This window comes from Phodopus roborovskii, unplaced genomic scaffold (genome assembly GCF_943737965.1).
Source record: "Phodopus roborovskii unplaced genomic scaffold, PHOROB, whole genome shotgun sequence".
Taxonomy (NCBI): Eukaryota; Metazoa; Chordata; class Mammalia; order Rodentia; family Cricetidae; genus Phodopus; species Phodopus roborovskii.
In genome coordinates, this window is record NW_026126487.1 from 3,658,324 (window position 1) to 3,680,870 (window position 22,547).

The window sequence follows — 22,547 nt, forward strand, 5'->3', positions numbered from 1 at the left end:
CTGAGGTGAATGCCATCCCTACGGTGAGATTTGCTTTTCAGGGAAAACTTCCTGTCAGGGAAGTTACCCAACTTCCATGTTCCAGAACTTTCTTTAAGAGCAGGATTTTTTAACAGCCAGATAAGTGTAAACAGAGGCCCAGTCCAGTTGCACAGCGACACCCAGTGGCTATGTTAAGAAATGCCCCCACCCCACCCTGGGGGAAGCCACCCCAGGCTTGACTGAGACAAATCCAGCTCCCTGAGGTTTGCAGTTTGAGTCCCTGAATTTTTTTATTTTTTATTTATTTATTTATTTATTTTTTTGTCCTCAGGGGCCCTGTGCTTGTATACAAATAGGCTAGTCTTAGTCCTGGGTGCTTTTAAAAGAGATTTATGGGTCAAAGTGTGGGGTGAGGCTCTGCCTCCGTCCAGTGGTGACCCTATCAGAGCGCATCCTAGCTCTCTCCAAGGCCATGGCAAGTCTGAGCGAGTGGGTTCCACAAAACTCTGGTCAGTAGACTGGGCTACTTCCTCCTCGAGAGGAAGGTGGTTTTACTCGTTAGTTTGTGTTTGGCCACTCCTTATTTAGCTGAGCATGCAGGTCCTCTATCAGCCAGTTCACTACCATTTCCCCAATAAACGGTCCGTCTTGCAGCAACAGGATCTTGCCTCTTTCCCCCACAGGAGTTGCTGTGAACGCTTAGCAGTAGCCGTGGTTCAGCCCACATCTTCTGAAAATGCAGGCTCCTTCAGAACACACACACACACACACACACACACACACACACACACACACACACACACACACCTCTTTTCTGGATTAATTTTCCTTTCTTTGGGCTCATTATCCTTATTGTATATAACCAATAAGACATTTTTTTCTGACCAGCTAAGGCTCTGTGGAAGTCTGCATGGTGGGCTGTATTCACAGTGAGCTGGTAGGGTCCAGGGCTGCACCCAATTCAGGGGCAGGATGGGAGTGGGTCCGATGCTGTGAACACTAGCACAGAAAGGCTCAGTTCGCTACAACAAACCACTGACAGAAGACTCCTAACAACTATGGTCACGCGCGCCATAGAGAGGTTCTGCCTTCAGCGACATCACTGGTGTCTACCCTGCTGAATACTTGTGGCTTTTGGAGGGCCACTTCTCAAATCTGATGCAACAGAAACAGACCGGTGAAAGCAATAAAGACCCGGGTATGCGCTCAGCAATCGTTCTGTCTGCTGCTGATAGGCTTCCCAGTCATTCCCTTGGTGAGAGTCTCACAATGCCATGTGGTGCTGCTATTCTTGTGGCTGTGCAGATTAGGAAATGGAGGCACAGAGTGGTTTTTCTTGGTGGAAGATTACCATTTCCTGAGAGGCAGTAGGTTCCTAACCAGGGAGGCTTGACCCCAGAGGCTGCCTATGTTAGAGCCAGGTCTTGATTAGCTTCCTTTTGGGGGTCGTGGTTGGTTGCTTGGTTTGGCAGTGCTGAGCATGGAACCCAGGCTTTACATGTATCACACAAGTACTTTTCCACGGAACCACACTCCTGGCCCAGCAATGCCTTCTGCATAACCACTGATCATATACGTTTCAATTACCAATAAAATCCACAGACTGCCATGGTAATTTGTAAAGGCATCATTGCTTCTATCCACCATTAGGAGATGAATGCAAGAAGGTATCAAGTGACCTTTCTTCAAGTAGAATGCCTGGAGTCAGCTGTGGATGCTGAGTGACACAGACACTCTCCAGACAGCAGAGGCCCTATGCCAGGCAATGCACCCACCCTGTGTGTCAGCCATCAAATAATGCTGGCCAGAGCAGCATTCATAAGCTGGTACCTTCAGCTCCACACCACATACTCAGACCCCTGCTCCTTTAGCTCACAGAATCAGCCTGAACACTCAAAGGGGGCTGTCCCCTCCTCATACCCTTCCTCTTGAGTCACACAGTTGTTGCACATGGGAAATAATTCAGCGACCTGATTCACACGGGACTCAGGGCAGCCAAGTCAAGGGGAAGTGAAGGATGCTTGCACTCATGGAGGTTGCACCTTGTGAGTCAGTTCAGGAGTCATGTAACAATGTCAGCCTGATCGCGGAGCCAGCCCAATTGTCTTGCCATGCATTATCTACCCATTATGGTGGTTTGGATGAGATGTCCCTCATAAGTCCCCTGTTAGTGGTCATTTGAGGAGGATTAGGAGGTATGGCTTTACTGGCCTTGAAGTTTCAAATCATGAGCCATTCCCAGTTGGCTCTCTCTGACTTCTGCTTGTGGTTCAAGTTGTGAGTTCTCAGCTGTTGTTGGAGCCACTGAGTATCAGTTATCTCAATTCCAACACTGTGGATCCTAATCCTTGAAACCATGAACCCCAAATAATCTCTTTCCTCTTTGGTTGCATTGTGTCGTTACAGCAACAGAAAAGTAACTAATGCACATGCACACGGTGTTTGCCCCCATGTGGACTTGTTCCACACAGTATCATCCTGCTAGGGTCTTCTCAACCTCTCTCCTTGCCTCTCTCCACCTATAAGGATATCTTAAGGATATTTACTCATGTGACAGATTGCCACAGTCTTCCCAGAGCATAGGTTAGATCTCATTTCCTGTTCCCAAGTGTCCAGCACTCCTGACGTTTGCAAAACTAAGGCCTAGGTCCTAGGTGCATCAGCTTTCATGTTCCTCTTGAGGGCCCTCCAAGCTGCTCATGCTCCAGACAAAGCCAGTACAGCCTGCCCGTGATACTTGCTTATGTGTTCCCTTCCACCTATGTGGCTGTCACACTGCACACCTCTACTAGACTAGCACCCTCTGGAGCTGCTCTTAGTAAAATCTACACAACTATCCCTGGCCAGCCAGGTCACATATCTTGTTAGGATTACCCTAGATGGAAGTAGGATTTTCCAACAGCAACACTATTGGCTTTTTTTTTTTTTTAAGTCAAATAACTCTTTGTAGTAGGGGAATGGCCCTACCCATTAAAGAACATTTAGCTGTGCCTAGGACATTGCCTCCACAGAGTCACAACAGCCTCATATGTCTCTGAGATCTTGTCACCTCTGACTGAGAATCACTGAACTAACGCTGCTGGATGACATTGGGCACCAGATGCTTTTGGATGCTGATGTACGGATTAAGATACAAGGAACTAGGTTTAAAATAGGTTATATATATTATGTGGGGAGAAGTCACTTACATGGGAAACTGATGACCCACAAGTTCCCGCTCCAGTGACCCACACCCAGGCTGCTCTCAGTGACGCGACCAGATCCAAGAGAGCACACTGGGGTCTGGGACCCAGACCTAACCTCACCCTCCATCCTGTCTGCACTTGTGACCACACCAAAATGGGCATGGTCAGTGCTACAGGTGAGGGCAGGGTGGATATCTCACTACAAACTAACTTGAGGCTCCACCTTCAAAGCCAGTCACTCCACAGAGGGAAGAAGAGACTTGCTTGCCAAGCACCTTGAACCATGTCCACTGGCCCTCCGTCAAGATGCTGAGCCTTCTCCTCCAAATATATTCTCTATCCTTACAGACCATACTTTGGAACTGCATGTCTCCCAAGAATGAACAGAAAACAGAAACTCAAGAAACCTCAGCTAGTGACTGGGGGCTTGCATGCATGACAGGACAGCAGGTTCCAGACATGCTTTGTCACCTCAAAGGACAACCCCTTGGGGACTTAGTACTTCACCTGCAGCCCAGTGTCCATGCTCACTCAGAGAAGCAAATCCATCCAGGTTTAATCCATTATTCCAAGCTTGCTGAGAAGTTCTAGAGTTTTGTGAAATCATGCAATAAAATATTATTAAGCGCTCTGGCTTGTCAAAACAGTGTTTAAGTTGAAAGTCAGAGGCCTTCTAAAGCAAGGCAAGAGCTCAGCGGATGGATGGGGCAGCTGGCTTCCATTTAAGGGAGGTGCAGAAGACCTTAGAGTCTGTGATGCAAATGAAGAACAGAGGCCTCAACAATTTAACCGTCATCTTGGAAGTGCTCTGATTGGCATGGCCACAGGCCTGAGCCTCCACTTCATCTGGGCAGCTCCTAGCCTGAGCTACAAGATGAAAGGACCAGGTCAGGTCCCAGCAGGCAGACATTATCTTACCAGTGGGCAGAGATGGGAGCTGGCCGGGGAGGGGCCCAGTGGAACACTGTGACTTCTGCTGGTCTCTGGGTACACGGATCCCAGAGTGACATGAGTGCCACTCTGTTGCCCTGGACTTTGGGACTGTGGAGCCACTGAGTTGCTCCCTGTTTTCTTTCTCTCTGCAGACATGCCTCAGGCCTCTCTCCGTGGATCTGCTCTGGTGTCTCTGCTCCTGTCTGTCACCTGCTCTGTGTCTGTCTGTCTCTCTCCAACTGTCTTTCTCTTCCTCATCTCTCTGTCTCTCTTCTCTCGTGTTCCTTTCTTTTCTCTGTCCCCTGTCTGCTTCTTTTATTCATTCATCTTAGCTTCCTGTTCTGTTACTGGTGAGCATGTGAGCATGCATGCCTCCCCCATGTCTGTCTATCTCTGTCTCTGTCTCTCTCTCAAGATTACCAACCTAATATGGATCAGTTCCTTCAAAAGTCCCAAGGGTCCCCCAAATTCCAGGAGTACAGGGGATAAAACCCCAATTTCAGTTATGCACAACATCCTGATGACATTGTGAGTCGAATACCCTCTCACTTGGGAGCCCTTACCCCTCTTCTCACTCAGGGGACACAGCATCCTAGCTGTCCCCAGAGCCTCTGGTTGCTCAAGTCTCTGCTTTGGGGAAGGACAGAGTGTGGGTACTTTCCTGGACCTGAGGGAATGGGCTCAAACTCCTAACAGACCAGCCGAGGTATTTATGGGACGATATCCATGAAGGTCACAGTGAGATACTAACCTTGGCTGTGGGGCTGGGGGTCTAGGGTCTTCATGGGTCTCTGAATTTAAACTCCAACGCTTAGAAAGCAACAGGACAATGTCACCCATTTGGGAAGGGAATTGGGATTAGACTCTCATACCAAATGTCTTTTCTCCTTTCACTTAAGAAAACAATTTCTTATATTCATTACATCATACATCTCTCATCACAATCTCTCTGCTGGGCTTCTTTTTTTTATGTATAACTTTGTTTCAAATTCATAACCCCATGAAGCCAGTGCTGTTTACCACCTCCTACTGAGCAAATGGGGGGGAAAACCTAAAGACCAGAGAGGTTAATTCACCTGCCCAAGGTCACACAGTCAGTTAAGCAGTGGAGTCAGGGTGATGGGCTGTGAGCAAATTAATAGATTCCAACTGGCATCACTAAATTTATATTTCCGCCTCCGCCGAGGTCCCTACCACTGCAAGTAATCCTGAAAATTCGTCATGAAGCTTTCAAAACAATTTATGCAAACAAACCTCAAGTGGGCTATTTGTATTGGCAGCCCATTTCACTTAACCACCCACAACAAGGAACAGATGGCCCAGGCGAGTGCTGGAATCGCCCGCAAAGAAAACAGGCACGGCGGAGGCATGCAGGCCGCCCTTGGGGCTCGGACTTGCACGATTACAGGCTTGTTCGTGTTTGTGTCTTTGATTCCGCTGTTTTTTTTTTATGTACTTGTGAAACCGACCCGACATTTCACGGCACAAGTTTGTTCCAAGACCCATTGGCAGCCATCTTGGGACAGTAAGAACCTGAAGTTTCTTCCTTTCGGAAGTAGAATGAGCCTATAGACTTGGATCTGGGACTGGTAAAAACTACAAGAGAAATGTTTTGAGAGCCTAACTTACCTGTCTGTTTTTGTTCCACCTTTGTTTCCAGTGGGCAAGTCTAGACTAGAAAGCAGATTCTGGGTTCAGATCCCAGACAGATGGCAGAAGATGGCTGTAGTGAACAGCTCTCACACAGAGTTTTGGAGGCTGAGCCTTTAACAGCTCCTGAGGGTGGGGCCCCTGGGATAGTATGAGTGGTCTTAAAAGAAGAAGAGAAGAGAGGCTGAGCTTGCTCTCCTCCATGTATACTCTCCCAGGTGCTATGTTTGATGCAGATGAAACCTCTCCAGATGCTGAGCCAGACCAGTGGATTCAGTCTTCACAAGTGTGAGCCTCTGGTCTTCATGAATTCTCTGCTGTGAGATATTTGGTTATAGCCACAAAAATGGACAAATACAGTGCATCTTTGATATTCTTCCCCGACTTTCCATCCCTTAGATCTGGACACACTTGCGCTTCAAGATCTCTCATACTAGACAACAAAGTCCCTCACCAGTGTTCTGGGGACATTGCTTGGGATCCCTGGAGTCTCTTTAAGAACCCTAAGGCCACTATGATTGGAGGAAGTCCATTCACACAAAGCTCTGTGTGAGTGTTGCCTCCAGGACTCAACATCAGACACCAGATATGACCAATGTCTCCTCCCTCACCTGCAAGTCACCCCTACCCCTGAGGTCTCCAGGGAGGAGACACCAGGCATCCCAGTGCAGATTAGTAGTCACCTTGGCCCCATGCAATTCCTGACCCACAAATCCCATAGACAAAAAGCAGTGGTGGCTTTGAGGGCTGATTTGGGTAATAATTTGTGGCCATGACAGACAGCTGGAACAAGAAAGAAAAACAAAATCTACATACATTCAGAATTAATTAAAAGTACCTTTTGATGCCAAGCAGTGGTGGTACACACCTTTTATTCCTGCACTTGGGAGGTAGAAGCAGGCAGATCTTTGTGAGCTCGAGGCTAGCCTGGTCTACAGAGTGTTCCAGGACAGCTAGGACGGTTACACAGAGAAATTGCTGCTGTCTTTAGCCACCCTCACCACAAAATAACAACAATAAATATTGACATGCATCAGAGACCGTAATCAACCAGGAGTTGAAAGTAGTTAGGACTCATGCTGGCTCAGATCATGAAAGATGATTTTAGGCAATATACTAAGTGGAGCTTTGTTAGCAGGGGATTAAAAGGGGGAGCTCAGGGTGTAGGAATTCACTTAACAAAGGAACCCATGATTCTAGGCAAGGTGAAATAGCAACACATGTTTATATAGTTAAACAAATGCAGCATAAACAAAGGCAGCTTATCTTTACATAATTAAACCATTATTCTGCAACACAAACAAACATAACACATCTTTACTTAGTTAAACAAATATTCTTTTCCACAATAGCTATCTGAGTTTAGGGTGTATAGCTCTAGATGTATCTGGATGACAGGGAACTTGAATAGTGCTAATGGGCACACCTGTAACAGCACCATTTGTCCTAAGTTTACAATAAAAATGAAGAAAGGCCTAAGTGGCATCTGAGAACAGTCAGCTATCCAAGTGTTCAACCAGTCCTCTGGCCACTGCTAGGATTTCTGTCTAACAGTGAACCAATCTCTGTGGTGAGCACTCATCATGTGAGAGAGTTACAGCAGTGGGTAGATTATTCATGAAGTCCTATTGACATTGAAGAGTCTTTGAGGGCCTCAGGGGAAACGTCAATCTACCCTTATTACATTACACCAGTTCTAAAATAGAGGGCACAAAAGATACACACAAGTAATATTGAACTGCAAATGAGTCCTACAAAGGGCTTCAAAGGGATTTCTATCTTTTAATGCCTTCATCCATCTACTAATCTATCCATCTAGCCATCCATCTATCCACCCATTCACCTACCCATTCATTCACCCATTTGTCCATTCATCCACTCATGCATACATATGTATTTATATACATTCATTCACCCATCTGCTTCTCTGCTCATCCATCCATCCATCCATCCATCCATCCATCCATCCATCCATCTCCCCATCTCTCTACCCTCCCAGCCATTCACCTTTTAACACCAAGCAAACGTGGACATTGTTACTGCCTCACAGTCTAATGTGAGAAAGACAGGCACCAATCATATAATCACTCAAATTTAAAACTCAAACTTACATAAAGAGGAGTATGCTGCCATACGGGCCTGAAACGGAGACCTAGTCCTATTGGAGAAATAACATTATCTGTTCTCTGTTATCTATAATCCTCCTCTTCTCTCAAGAGACAAGCATCCCAGCTCTTTTTTTTTTTTTTCAAAGACTGGTTTTTGAACATTAAAATCTTGAAATTTGCAGGTAAATGGATGGAACTAGAAGAAATCATCCTGAGTGAGGTAAATTAGTTACAAAAGACATAGTATGTACTCACTCATATATGGACTTTAGACATAGAGCAAAGGATCACACTGCCAGAAAAGCTCAGAAACAAGGAGGACCCTAAGAGAGACATACATGGACCCCCAAAGAAGGGGAAGGGGAAAAGATCTCCTGAGCAAATTGGGATGGGGGAGAAGGAGTCAGGAAAAAGAGAAGGGGAAAAAAGGAGGGGAGAGGAGGACATGAAGGAGCAGGAAGATTGAGTGAGGGAAAGAATAGAGAAAATCAAGAAAAGAGATACCATAATAGAGGGAGCCATTTCAGGTTTAACAAGAAACATGCCACTAGGGAAATGTCTAGAGACCTACAAGGATGACCAGAACTAACAATCTAAGCAGTAGTGGGCAGGCTACCTTAAATGCCCTTCCCTGGTAATGAGATTGATGACTACTTTACATGCCATCCTAGAGCCTTCATCTAGTAGCTGGTGGAAGCAGAAACAGACACCCACAGCTAAACACTGAGCTGAACTCCTAGAATCCAGTTGCAGAGAGGAAGGAGTGATGAGCAAAGGGGTCAAAACCTTGCTACAGAAACACACAGAACCAGCTGACCCGAACAAGGGAGCGCTCATAGACCCTAGACTGATAGCTGGGAAACCAGCATAGGACGAACCCAGACCCCCTGAATGTGGGTATCAGTTAGGAGGCCTGGGCAGTCTATGGGGCCTCTGGTAGTGGATCAGTATTTATCCCTAGTGTAGAAATGGATTTGGGAGCCCATTCCACATAGATGGATACTCTATAAGCCTAGACACATGGGGGGAGGGCTTGGACCCTCCCTGGGGAGCAGAAAGGGAGTGGGATAGGGCGTTGGTTGGGAGCAGGGGAGGAGAGGAAGGAGAAGGAACTGGGATTGATGTGTGAAAAAAAGCTTGTTTCTAATTTAAATTTAAAAAATAGGGGGGAAAAAGACAAGTTTTTGACTAACAAAAGGTGAGTGCACATGCCCACTAAAGCATTGCTTTCCCCGGCTTTCTTTATCTAATGTAATTTTATCTGTCATTATTATTATCTATTATCACTATTTTCTATCTGCTATAACACATATGTGGGAGCAGAAAACAACTAGGAGACAATGTGTGGGCATAAGTTTTCTCCTTCCACCCTGTTGAGGCAAGGTCTCCTATTGCTCACTGCTACACAGTCCAGCTGCTGGCCCTTGGGCTTCTGCCTGATTCTCCTATCTCTGCTTCCCATCTCACCATGGGAGTGCTGGAATTACATATTTGGGCCACTGTGTGTGTTCCAGGTGTAGAACTCAGGTCAGGCCTGTGTGGCAAGTGCCTTTATCTCACGGGGCCACTCTCTAGCCTCTCATTTCACTTAGCATAGGCTAAGAAGACAGAGGCACAAGGCAGGAACAACTTGCTTCCCAAGGAGGAGCAAGCACCTAAGCTTGCCTGGACCTACAGAGTTCTTAGCAGAAGTGGAAGGTAAACTTCTGCCATGATGAGCCATTGAGGTCTTGAGGCTGTCACTGCAGCATAACTTCACCCAGTCAGACTAACACCTATAGGTCAGGGCAGAGAGTGGAGGCAGAGTTTCCAGAGACATGAAAACTGAGCTAAATTCTTCAAGGTAACTAGGCACCGATTCTCCAGGGAAAGATAGCCTGTGAAATGGCGAGCACTTCCCTTTCTCCCCCAGCCTCTGGCAACCCAGAGCAGAGCTTGAGTTTTCTCACTGGTTAACACCAGGTGAGCAGGCATGATCCAGAGAGAGGAGCCCCGAAGTCCTGGATACAAAGCCGACAAAATGAGCCCATGAGTGCATAGCAGTTGGAACCCAGTGAGGTCAATTAAATCATCGGAAATGTGTTTAAAAGATGAAAGGCAAAAAGTGCCATGAGATTGTGGCCCTAGACACTGTGCTTGGCTTCAAATCCTGATCCATCCTTGTCCACCTATGCAGCCAGGGGCCAGTTCCTAAACCTCTCTGTCTTCCATTCCCTAGCCCACAAGATGAGGACATCTATAGCTTTTTCTTTTTAGCGTGATCTGAGACCAGCACCGGACACCGGTGGCCCTTTTTCTAACCTGGTGGGTACAACTCACCAAGAGATGAGCCTGGCCAGCATGGATACTCTTCATTTCAAAGCTCACAAGGCCCCAAATTGGCTCTATTTAACTTTGTATTCTTTTCTCTTGAAAAAAAAAATGGAGAGGCAGAAGGATAAAGGAATCTTCAAGCAAATTCCTTCATGGTAAGAATTACAACATCTTAAACCTGAGTTAGGGGAACTTTCTTTCTGAAAAGCTTTATCATGCTGTGTTGGCCCAGTCTCCACTCAAGTTGGCTCAATGGTTTTGGGACATTGGGCTCAACTTCACCCCCAGTACCATCAGATGAAACATGTTCCCACCAGCAAGGGAGAAGGGCAGATCAGGACCAGAGCCAGAGAAATCAGTCTGCCTTGGTGAGGGCCCAGAACTGTCCTTGGGTAGGAAGAGGAGAGCATGGATGTGTTGAAGGAAACTGTGACTTCTCCAAGTTCTATTTTAAAAGCCATCTCTTTGGAAATAGTTGGGATGTTCCTCCACAGGTGTATGGATCAGTGCACTAAGAAGACTCCAGCCAGCAGTTCACATAAAGACAACAGGGGAAACAGGGTGTGTGCTATTAAGGGACAGAGGCCAGGAGCAGCATAGTCCAGCCCTAGGAATTCTAGAAAATACAAACTGTAGGTTTAAAAAAAAAAAGCTCAGGGGTTTTCCAGGCTTAGGTGAGGGGGCATAGATGGAAAACATAGGGCTTGCTGGCAGCGGGTCATTCTCTCTCTCTCTCTCTCTCTCTCTCTCTCTCTCTCTCTCTCTCTCTCTCTCTCTCTCTCTCATTAAGGTATATTTTAGTATTTTATGGCTGTGAGTGTTTTGCCTGTGTTTATATCTATGTACTATGCACATGTCTGGTACCCACGGAGATCAGAAAGAGGCTTTGGGTCCCCAGGAATAAGAGTTATAGACAGCTGTGAGCCACCATGTGAGTACTTGGAATTGACCTAGATCCTCTGCAAGAGCAGCCAGTGCTCTTAACCACTATGCCATCTCTCCAGTCCCAACAGGCCATCTTTACGATGCTCTGAACATGGGGTACTCATTATGCAAGCTCATCACTGTAATAAATGGGCCCTTGGGAGAGAGGGTGACTGTAAGGGAGATCCATGGGTATGAGGAACATAGGGACTCTGCCTTCATCTCAACTCTGCCAGAGTCTAAAAGTGCTCTACAAAAGCTGGACTTAGGTCAGCTGAGCATCTTCTGCAGGCCATGTGGAGGATAGAGTGTGGTGATAGAAGCAAGAGCCACACATCTGATAGCTGACCACCATGGAAAGCCCACCAACAGCAATGACAAGGAATGGAAAGGCAGATCTTAGTGACTGTGGCACTGGGTCACTTCCTCCTGAGCTCTTCCCCCACTATGGAATGATGATATCAAACACTTCGGGACCACACCCAGGTCAGCTCATCATCACCAAGGCTATATTCTCAGCCCAGGCCTGGAATTGTAAGCACAAAGCCTCCCAGGCACTGGCTTGCTCTGTAGTGGATGATGTGACTGACAGGTGGACTGTGACAGCAGGCTGTAATTGCAGCTGGCAAGGTGCAAGTAGGATCATGGACAACCATTCCCAACACTGAGGGCTATGTTGTAGGACAAAAACATCCTGTCCAAAATTGGAAATGGCAGGACAATTTATCTTCTAAATTAGGGCATTTTTGTTGGAGATAAAGGCCAAAGTAAGTGGGATAACAGAAAGACAAGGTGTAGCCTAGGGCTGCCTCAGGGAACTGTGATGACAGATCTCTTGGAGGGGCATGGAAACCGAATCAATTCGCTAATGACCCCAGAACCTCCTGGCTGACCAGCTCCTTCCAGAGCTCAGCATTGTGCAGCCCCAACTGTATCCACCAGTCATTGTGCAAATTCTGCCCATGAGCCTGGCCATTTCTACAGCATCCTGACCAAAGTCTCTGCTCTTAGTAAATCACAGCACAGGCAACTGACCAGTTGTGTTCCTGCTTTGATACTGATTTTCTGTGCAAGTCCACGGATACCCCGACGACTGGTTAAACTAATCTGGGTTTTCATTATTTTGTGAGAGACAGAAGAGAGGAATCTTCAGAGGTAGAAAGGCAGACTGCCCTCCCTAATGCAGGTCAGTATCATCCAATCAGTTGCAGCCCTGAATAGACTGGGTGCTCTCTGCTGTTGGCCTACACTAAGCCTCTGACTTTGTCACAGCTTGTTCAGCTCAGCCTTTATCTTTCCAGAAGAGTCTCAAAATGCTCAGTCTCTCACAGTGACCTCAGGTTTACAGAGAGCTACGACCCAGCAGGACACTCCACAAGGGCACTCTCCACTGATACTGATACTAGCATGATTTATGGGACATTCATATCTACAGTGGGGGAAAGCTCCTAGGTCACTGTGTTGATTGGCGTTGACTGCAGTTATCCGGGAAGAGTATTTATTAAAAAAGAATTGTGCAGATCAAGTTGCCCCATTGGTATGTCTGTGGCGGACTGTCTTGAATTACTAGCTGAGAGATGCAGTCAAATGGCCAGACCTATGGGGGTGAGTGGGCTGAGAAATAAATAGGGTGATGTCCTGTGGCAAGGAAGGAGAATGATGGGAAGAAGTGAGGGAGGAGAAGAAGGAAAGGAGGGGAGGAGGAAGAGGAGGAGTGGGAGGAAAAGTGGACTAGCGGTGAACATCAAGCAGGCCCTACTACAGGGTCTTATCAATTCCCCATGAATCCAATTGACAGCTGCTTCTCAACCTGTCCACCCAGCTCCTGGTTTGAATCCCCAAACCTGGTCCTGCGTACTAGGCCAACGTTGATCTGACAGACAGCTTGTGAACCTGATTAGCTAGCAGAACAGTATGAAAGTATCACTCCAAGACACCGTCTGCTCCAGTTTGTAAGTTGCAAACAGCAGTAATGTCTACAGTGTGTTAAGTATGGCATGCACCAAGTCTGTTTAAGTGAAGACAGCTGTTGGGTGATTTTTTTTTTTTTTTAAAGATTCACTATTTTCACTTATGTGTACGTGTGTGCCTGTGTGGCTTTATGTGCACCACATGAGTGCAGTGCTCTCAGAGGCCAGAGGGCATCGTATGCCCTGGAGCTGGAGTCACAGGTAGTTATGAACCCAAGGATGTGGGTGCTGGCAACTGAATCCAGGTCCTCTGCAAGAGCAGTTAAGTGTTCTTAAGCCCTGAACCAATTCCCTAGGCCCCATTTTCTTTGTTTATTTTTTTTATGCTATCTTTACCTCAACTTCCCACAGCCATTATGTCCTTCAACGGCCTGAAAAGACCCATTTGTGAGAGGAAAATAAGGTACATTTGGACAAAAGGGAAAGGCCATGCAAATTTTCTGTTAAGAGGCCCTGTTCTTTGGAGTTGAGTCAAGGCTGCTTCTGTCTAAGGCCTGCCCCCCTGCAGTTGTAGAAAACAAAACCACCACCCCCCTTGTCTCAGGTGCCTCTGTGTGTGTTGGGGAGCAGGAGAGGTTGTTTTAGGGATCAAACCCAGGCCTTCATGTGCTACCAAGAGCTCTACAACTGAGCTATTTAACCTGCTCATTTCTTTTTTGCTTCTGGTTGTTTTTGTTATTTTGCTTTTTGTTGTTATTGTTTGTTTGTTTTAACTGGGTCCTCCTTAATTGCTCAGGTCGGTCTTGAACTAGCCTCTCCATAGCAGAAATTCCAGGCTTGCTCCACCAGGCTGGGACTTCTCAAGCCATGTTCTGTTGTAGTTAATTCAGAAAACACAGACAAAGAAGGACAAACAAATAGCTGTGTCCTGTAACTCACTACCCAAGACTAAGGATGGGGCTTCTGCCAGATTTTACACACAGCATCCTGAAGGAAGACAGGGTGTGTGTGTGGGGGGGGGGGCTTTTGAAGAGAGTTTTACATAATTAAGCCAAAGTGCCCAGGCCCCACCCTGGCTTCTCTGGAACCCGATGATGTTTTCCAAGTTGGGCTGGATGAAATCGCTGAGCACGGGGACCAACTCGTGACCTGCATATACTCTTAATATGCTAATTTTTGTTTTGGTTTCTGAACAAAACGGGTCTTTTAAAGAAAAATTTAACAGATTTGAAACCAGAAACCCTGTCCTCCCTGGGGGCATTGAAAAACTGCAAACTGAAGGCTTCCCATGTATGGAGACTATTACTGATTTCCTTCGCCAAACACAAGAAGTGTCGCAGGCCTGTAACACTGAGAAGCCAGCCAGCAACTGTTTGCTTTCCGCCCACTCATTAACCACGGTGTGGGTCCAATAACTGCTCTAATTTCCTATTTTAAATGTTTTTCTTTCCCTCTGCTTTTCAAAAATGTCTTCTCATGTTGTGCATTTCCATCGCATATTCAAGCCACTTAGGTTGCGAGGCTGCTCGCTGTCACACACAATAAAAAGAGACAGAAACTGCCACGAATTACAGTAGCATTAGTGTTGAAAATGGAAATTTAATTTCCAGAAATGAAGGCCCGCAATAAAGGCTCCCTTTGTTGCCGCTGGGATTCAGAAGTGAATGGAGACTGAAAGGAAGCTAGCCGGCAATTAAAACCATCTCAAAGAGGTATTTGTTATGTGGTAGAGCAGATGCCTTGGAAGGGTGTTTGGGACACTGGGGGCCCTCAATAAATGTTTTTTGATGATAACAAAGATAATTGTAATGCCTTACATGTGTGTGGGGCTTTGGGTACACAAAACCCTTTTGCCCTGGGATACGTTTGGATTCTCCCAGGAAGCTGATGAGAAAGGCAACACAGTGGCAGAAACTGAGGCTCCATGGGGTGTCTGTTGGGGGTGTTTATATGGTTTCCTCAAGGTGGCCTGACCTAGCAGGGCTGGCAGGCAATCTCCCTCCGCACTTTAGATGAACTTTAGCCGATGTCAAGGCCATGGTACATTCATGGTCACGTGATTAGGATGGGCGTTAAAGTGTTGAGGCCTGGCCTGTTGGTCAGTGTCCCCTGCCTCTGCTGCCCTCCCCACACTCTGACTAGAGTGACCTGCATTCTGGGTGACTCGCTCAAGGGGAAAAGAGAGTGTTCCCAACTTTCAGGTCTCAAGACTGGTGGCAGAAAACCACAGACAAGGTAAAAGTTTGGAAGAAATCATTCCTGGACCTGAGGTTGAGGACAGAATAGCAAAAGTCACATCTCAGCATAGAAAGAATAAGATGCTCAGGAGGGAAAAATCAGCCCCACCTTCCCTTGGCCCCATGCCACACAACACCCTGGAAACACTGGAGGTGGGAGGGTAAGCACAGGTCTGTCATCCCAGCTCTCAGGAGACTGGGGATAAGATGCCCACACCAGCCTGGGCTACAAAAGGAGGACTCAGCTAAGAATAAAATGTATGAATGGATGGGTGAATAATAACAAAATTAAAAAACGGATTCTGAGAAAACCACCTAGGAGAATAAATGAAAAATCTTAATAGTTAACTCCTGAGCATGTTACCTTAACTTTAACCTGCTGTCTTAGTTACTTTTCTACTGCTGTGACAAAACACCACCACCAATGGTACTGGAGCAGAACGGGGAGGGGGGGAGAAGCAGGGGGTGCTTTTGAAACCTAAAATTTGGCCCTTAAAGATGCACCTTCTCTAACAAGGCCACACCTCCTAATCCTCACCAAACAGACCCACCAATGGGGAACCATGCATTCAAACATATGAGGCTATTGGGTCTCACTCAAACCCCATGAGAAGTTATTACAAAAGGCAATAAAAGTGCAGACCAAGGAAGACAATGGAAAACTGTAAGCAGGTCCTGGAGAAGAAACAGAGTCAAGATGACAGCATGCCTACGGGGCCATTCTCATCGGAACCACTACACCAGGCTCACTCAGTCGGCAATACTATCTGGATCCATGTGTTCTTCCTACCACACGGCAAATTTATTTTGCTATATTTTTCTGGCTCATGATGAAAATTTTAAAATAAAAAAATTAGGAGACCTTGAATGTGATTGCTAATCTAGGTTGTCAACTTGACTGCATCTGGAATCAACTATAATAAAAGTTGCTGGGCATTCCTGTGAGGAATTTTCTTGATGATATTCATTGAAACTGTGTTTGCCTGTTTACCCTCACTTTCTGACTAGTTCATCCATCTGTCCTGTTGCTGCAGCATCTCTTCTGTGGCATTAGGACCCGCTCCTTGAGCTTCTAACATAGACTGAAGACAGCAGCTCTCCAGGAATCCTCAAGTCTTTAGTGCCAGATTGGGACTGCTGGGAGCCTATGGACCAAATGACTACCGGATTCCCTGCTTCTCCAGTGTGAAGCAGCCATTGTTGAACTACCCGGACAACTCCCTATAAGCCAATTTTACAAATCTCATTTTAATGATCTACACAGTTTGAGAATCTGAACCAACAATCCTACACTCATTTGGAAGAAAAAGTTTCAAAAAGTAATGAAAACAGAAAACCCATACCACACCTAGAAAATTAAAAGTTGAACAAATATTTCAATTTAAAAGTTGAGTCATGAGATGAGGAGATGGCTTAGCCAATAAAGTGCTTGCTACATAAACATGAGACCTGAGTTGGATCTCCAACACCCATGTTAGAAGCTTGGCATTGTGGCTCATATTTATAATCCCAATGATGGGATTATCTGGATGACAGAGATAGCCATGTCCCTGGGGTTTCCTAGGGAGAGAACCTGCCTCAAAAATTAAGGGGACAGTTTTTGAGAAATAATCCCTGATGTCTGAGGCTGGCCTAAACACACCACACACACACACACACACACACACACACACACACACACACAATTTGAGGTAGAGAAGAGAGAGCGAAAGAATGAACATTAAGCCTTAAGACTTCTGAAAGAAATGTTGGGCAATATTTTTTTCTTCTTGGAAAAGTAAAGCACTTTTTAAGTATGGCACACAAATCAAGATTAATACATTTGGTTAAATATTTTTTAACATTTCTTCAAGGCTGCCAAAGAAAGGAAAACAAAAATGTAAGTAGAAACTATCTCCAAGGAATAGAACAAGATCACCAGTCCCAAAACACACAGAGAAAGTGCAGGTTTTTATTATAAGTGTACGAGCTACTGTTTCTCACCTATCAGATTGGCAAAAACCCCAGCGTAAATCCGCCCTGCTGCTAAGGACAGTGGGTAACGGGTATGTTTCAGCAGAGAAGAACATGCAATGACTTGAGAAGGTGAGTGGGCAGTATTCTTCAGATCTGCAAACAAAGTTGCCCTTTGACCCAACAATTGAAATTCTAAAATCTCCTTCTGTAGGTATTGTTACAGAAAGAACCTCCCCCAAAATAGTTTAAATAGAAAAAAAATGAAGGTACCATTTTACTTGAAGAGGGGAGGGATGAGAGAATAAATCTACATTCATTTGTCTGTGCAAAAGACACTTATAAATGTCACTGTGGGGTGTGGTGCTGTTGTGTGCAATGGGACTCTGGGGGGAAGTGTTTTAGGGAAAGCAAAGTTTGACTCCATTCAGAGATGTGTGAAGGAGACACAAGTTAGAAGAAGGTATAGAAGGCATTTTCATGAGTCACATCCTTAGTCTGTGATCAGTGAAATTTGTTTCTTTTGAAATATTATGTAGAAGAGAACAACATAGGATTCAGGTTGTCAAATACGGTCGAGAACCGTTGAGTTTAATAAAACAAGGCATCATCATATTGGAGGGAACATTCCAAAATCTTATTAGCCAGGGAGTCTGCAAGAGGTGGGTGGAGAATGTACCAGTCACCACTCAAGCTTGTGTGACCAAGAAAGCTTCCCTCATGTGGTGTCCTGTGGAGTTGCTGGTTGAGATAAAATAGGGCCTCAGAAGTGTGATCTTTTTCAAAACTCTGTGACACCTGTGGAAGGGGCTTCACATCACAGCAGAATGACTGGCCCCGGCTTTTACCATGGGTTGCTTTCCCTTCTGTCAACTAAAAAGATGGAAAGAAAAAAATATATACAAACCTCATGTGTTCCAATAGGATATTCAGTGAGGACCAAATGATGCTTTGGAGAATAAAATGCAGGTGTTCAGCTCCATTGAGATTGTAGAAAAATGATGAATGAAACTTTAGGGAGATCAGGTCCCATACAGTATTTGAAAGCTATTCATTTAGTTTTCCTTTACTCTCTACCTCTCCCACTATCCCTGTTAGGAGAGAAGCATAGGAGGGAGGAGCTAAGTCCAGCTTCCTAGGAGGAAGGAGGTAAACCCATATTCCTACCTGTATGTACTTTCTGGTTACCAATTGGGAAAGAAGACAGAGTGTAGCTAGAAAAATCCCTAAAAGAAATTAAATAACATACCCAAAATAAATATCAGATTGGTGAAAATATTCAAAGAAATAATAGAACATAGTTTGAATTAAATTGCAACAAGGACCTTACATAAAAACGTATGTAACCAACAGATAAAGCTGAGTGTAAGATAAACTGTCAACTTGATGAGCTTTCATTCAGGGACAAAGTCCTAAAATTACCCAATAAGAGATTATAGGAGTAAATAAGATATTAACTCCAATGTGAATAGAAGGAATAAAGATGTGTGGCTATGGTGAAATAGAAAATATACAAGCAAAAATGAAAATCAGTGAAAACAAGTCAGTTCCTTCTCAAGATCAATAAGTTTGATGAAGTTCCAAGAGACTATCCCAAAAGAGGAAAGAAGAAGTTTGAGGGAGGGACCGAACGGAGTAAAACACAAATAAGAGAAATCACTAGTATTGGGGATGGGAAAAAAAAAGTATCAGCATGGCTCCTACAGATATTTTTAAAAAGTAATGGAATATTTTAACAGTTTTATGCTAAGACTTAGTAACTTAGATGAAATAGATAAAGTTTCTTTCCTTAAAAAAAAAAAATGCTACTGATAAATTGACAGATGATGAAACAGAATACTCAAAAGACTCTGTGCCTATTAAAAATGTTAAGTTTTATAATTTAAAACTACCCCACAGAAGAACCCACACAGCCTCACTGATAAATTATCCCCACATATTGAAAGACGAAATGAAACCAATTTCACAGTCCCTGAAGATGAGACATGAGAAGGATTTTCTAACTCTATGTGTACAAGTACACATGAGCCAGGCAGTCAAGAAAAAGAAAAAAAATTAACAAAGTACTAAGTGAATATGAACACAGAAATTCTTAATAAATTTCAATATATGAATCCAGCCATATTTAAAGAAAAAGTACAATTGGGTAAAGCTGGAATGCAAGGTTGGCTTAATGCCTAAAAAAATTCGATAAATTATAATAGAGAAGAAAGCTATATCTTCATTTTAATAGATCCAGGAAAAAACAATGGTTAAGGCTCATCAATTATACATATTAAATATTTTCAGCAAAGTATCAATAGAAGGAAAAATTTAAAGGGCATTCATAAAAAAAAAATCCATGACTAAAATTATACTTAATGGTAAAATACTAAATGCTTCCTTCTAAGACCAAAAGGGAAGCAGTCACTTTTGCTGACACTTTTGTGTCCTGGGGACACAGGGGCAAGAAGAGGAAGCCTCATCCCACACCAAAGTGGTCCTAGGTGAGCCAGAGTTTCCCATGAGGTCCATTAAAAGAGGATCCAGATGACTGTGAAATTCTGGCTTTGGTGTCCTAAGAGATGTTCTAACTGAAGGATCATCTGAACCTGTCCCTTCAAAGGCATATTTATCTACATGTCTGTTTTTGATACTCTATTGAAATACCCACGGCAGGCTATTTTTGGAAAGAAAGGTTTGCTTATTTCCCAAATTTGGAGTTGAACAGGTGAAGCCTCTGGTGAGAGCCTCCTTGGCTACATCTCATCATGGTGGAAGTATCCATAAGGAAGTGAACACATCACCAGACAGGACCCAGATGGACTGGCATCCCAATCCCAAGGGATTGACCTCTCACTAGATCCCACCTATTAAGGTCTTAAAGATTTCCCCAGGACAATACCACCATGGGTGTCCATGGCAAACAACACACACACACATGCACACATGCAAGCATGCATGCACATGCATATGCACATACACAAACACGCCCCTTAGTCCTTAGCAGCCTATATGCAAAGGTCAATAAGATAACATGCTGGTCTGGTTTTTTTGTTTGTTTGGTTTTTTTTTTTTTGTTTTGTTTTGTTTTGTTTTTCCTGAAAGCTAGTTGTTTCCTTCACAGGACAAACTCATTCTCCAGAATGCTTTTTCATGTGGAGACCACGTCAACATCAGGTGTCATCTATCTCCTCCGTCTTGTTTTTGAGGCTATGTCTCTCATGAATCAGGATCTTGTTGATTCAGCTGAACTGGCTGTTCAGTGAGCCCCTGGGCAGCCTCTTTTCTCTACCTCCCCAGCTCTGAGATCATTGGTGTCCTTATTCTACAAGGGTGTTGGGAATCAGGCAGTGTAGCAGGCACCTTACTGACTAGGTCCTCCCTGTAACTAAAACTTTCACTGAAAAAAATAGTCATCTTAAAATGATCAGAGATAATAGCTAATGATAACAGACAGGGATATTGATTGTAACAACATGCATAGTGGGGAAAATTTAGAAATATACTAAATATTTGAACACTATTAAATTGGCTATACAAATGTAGTATATTCAGAGCACAGATTCTCTGTGCAGTCACTAGAAATCACATTCCAGCACATGGGGAAATGCTGATGATGATAAAAGTAGACTATATGGCAATGAACCCTATCTGATTTCAATTTTGCTACAAGAAAAGAAAGCAAAATAAAAGATATGACTAGTACTGTTGCTGGTGATGCTATTTCAGTAGAGGGAAGTTTCTCTTTTGTGCTCTTCTGTATCATAAAGATTTTCTATATCTGTATTAGCTTGCTTATAAGATCAGAATGGAGTAAGAGAACTTCATTCAGAGATGGGCCACTTAGAAAAGAGCCGTAGTTATCTGCCGGCTTATCCAACATCCATCCTTGTCCTACTTTAGTGGCTCAAGACAACAATCAAGTCATTGTTTAAACTAAGGGTTTTATATGGCAGGAATTGGGAACAGAGCTCAGGGACAGGTGCCTTTGTTCATTGTGCTGTTGCCAAGGGCCAATGGTGCCCAGCTGGTAGCTGGAGATACATAGAAGGAAAATTATTAGCTTGTGTCTCTGGCCATTGAGTGACTGGAAGGTTGGGATCCTGTCTTTCCCTGCCATTTCTTGTAGTCTTTGAATCCCTCCATATGGTCTGCTTGGCTAACTAGTTGCATTTCTTACTTGGATGCTGGAGACTCTGAGCATGAAGTGGCAGAACCGTAAAATGTCCTTCCCCATGGATTTCATTGACCAAGCAGTCCTAGCCCCATCCAGAAACAAGACAGGGACAGATGTACCAGGGATGGAGGAAGCATCTATAAATCTGCAGGTGTTTTTAATGCATCATAACTGCATATTTAAGCCCCAGAGAAAAAACAAAGCCCATTTTACCAGAAGAAAAAAAGAAAGAATAGGCATAGAATTCTCACTTGTTAAAAAAAAAAAAAAAAAAAAAAAAAGATCTCTACCCAGACTTCTCTTGGTCTGTAATAGATATGAAGTGCTCAGGGTATTGTCAAATGTCTTTGTGTGCCAAAGCCTGGTGTATAATCTAACAGAATAGCACACTCACAGACACTGGAGTCATGAGCACCAGAGCCAGAGCATGTAATAAAGATTGGAGCAGAGTGTTTGCAGATAGCCCTCAAATACATTTCATGGAGTAGCTCCAATGCATGAGAATCCAAGCCTTTGATGGATCCCAGGGCAATGTCCACCTAGCTACTAATGCAGTTGAGAAGTGTGTCTGTTCAATGGAACGAAGGCTTATCCCAGTTTTCAGAAGCCTGCCATTCACTCAATTTGTATATACAGTAGTGTTCCCATTACTCATTATGCAGTACATGCCAGGACCACCAGTGGCTGGCTGAACCCAAGGATTTTTACTAACCCCTATATATATGGGTACGTTCCCTGTATACATATACCTTATAATGAGCTTCCATTTATAAATGAAGCACAGTAAGAAATGAACAATAGCAATGAAACAGAACAACTGTGATATAATAAAAAGTAAGAGTTAACTGCATATGGTCTACTGTAAATACCCAGCACTTTTCCTTTTTACTCAGAAGAAACTGGCTTCTCTGTCATATTAGAGTCTTCCATTTGAGACCATTATGATACAACCTCAGGATGTCTTGAACCTCTGCAGGATTGTGGTGGGTGTCTTGATGATGGAGATAGCTACAAATGTTCTCATGTGCAAGGGGTAGCATGGATAGTGTGGATCCAGGGCCAGAGGAATGATTTCTGTTACAAGGCAATATTTCATCATGTTACTAAGAATGGCACCCAAATTAGAACTTAGAAGTTCTCTACTTCTGGAATTTTCCACTCAAGACTTTTAGACAGTAGGAAACAGAAACCTA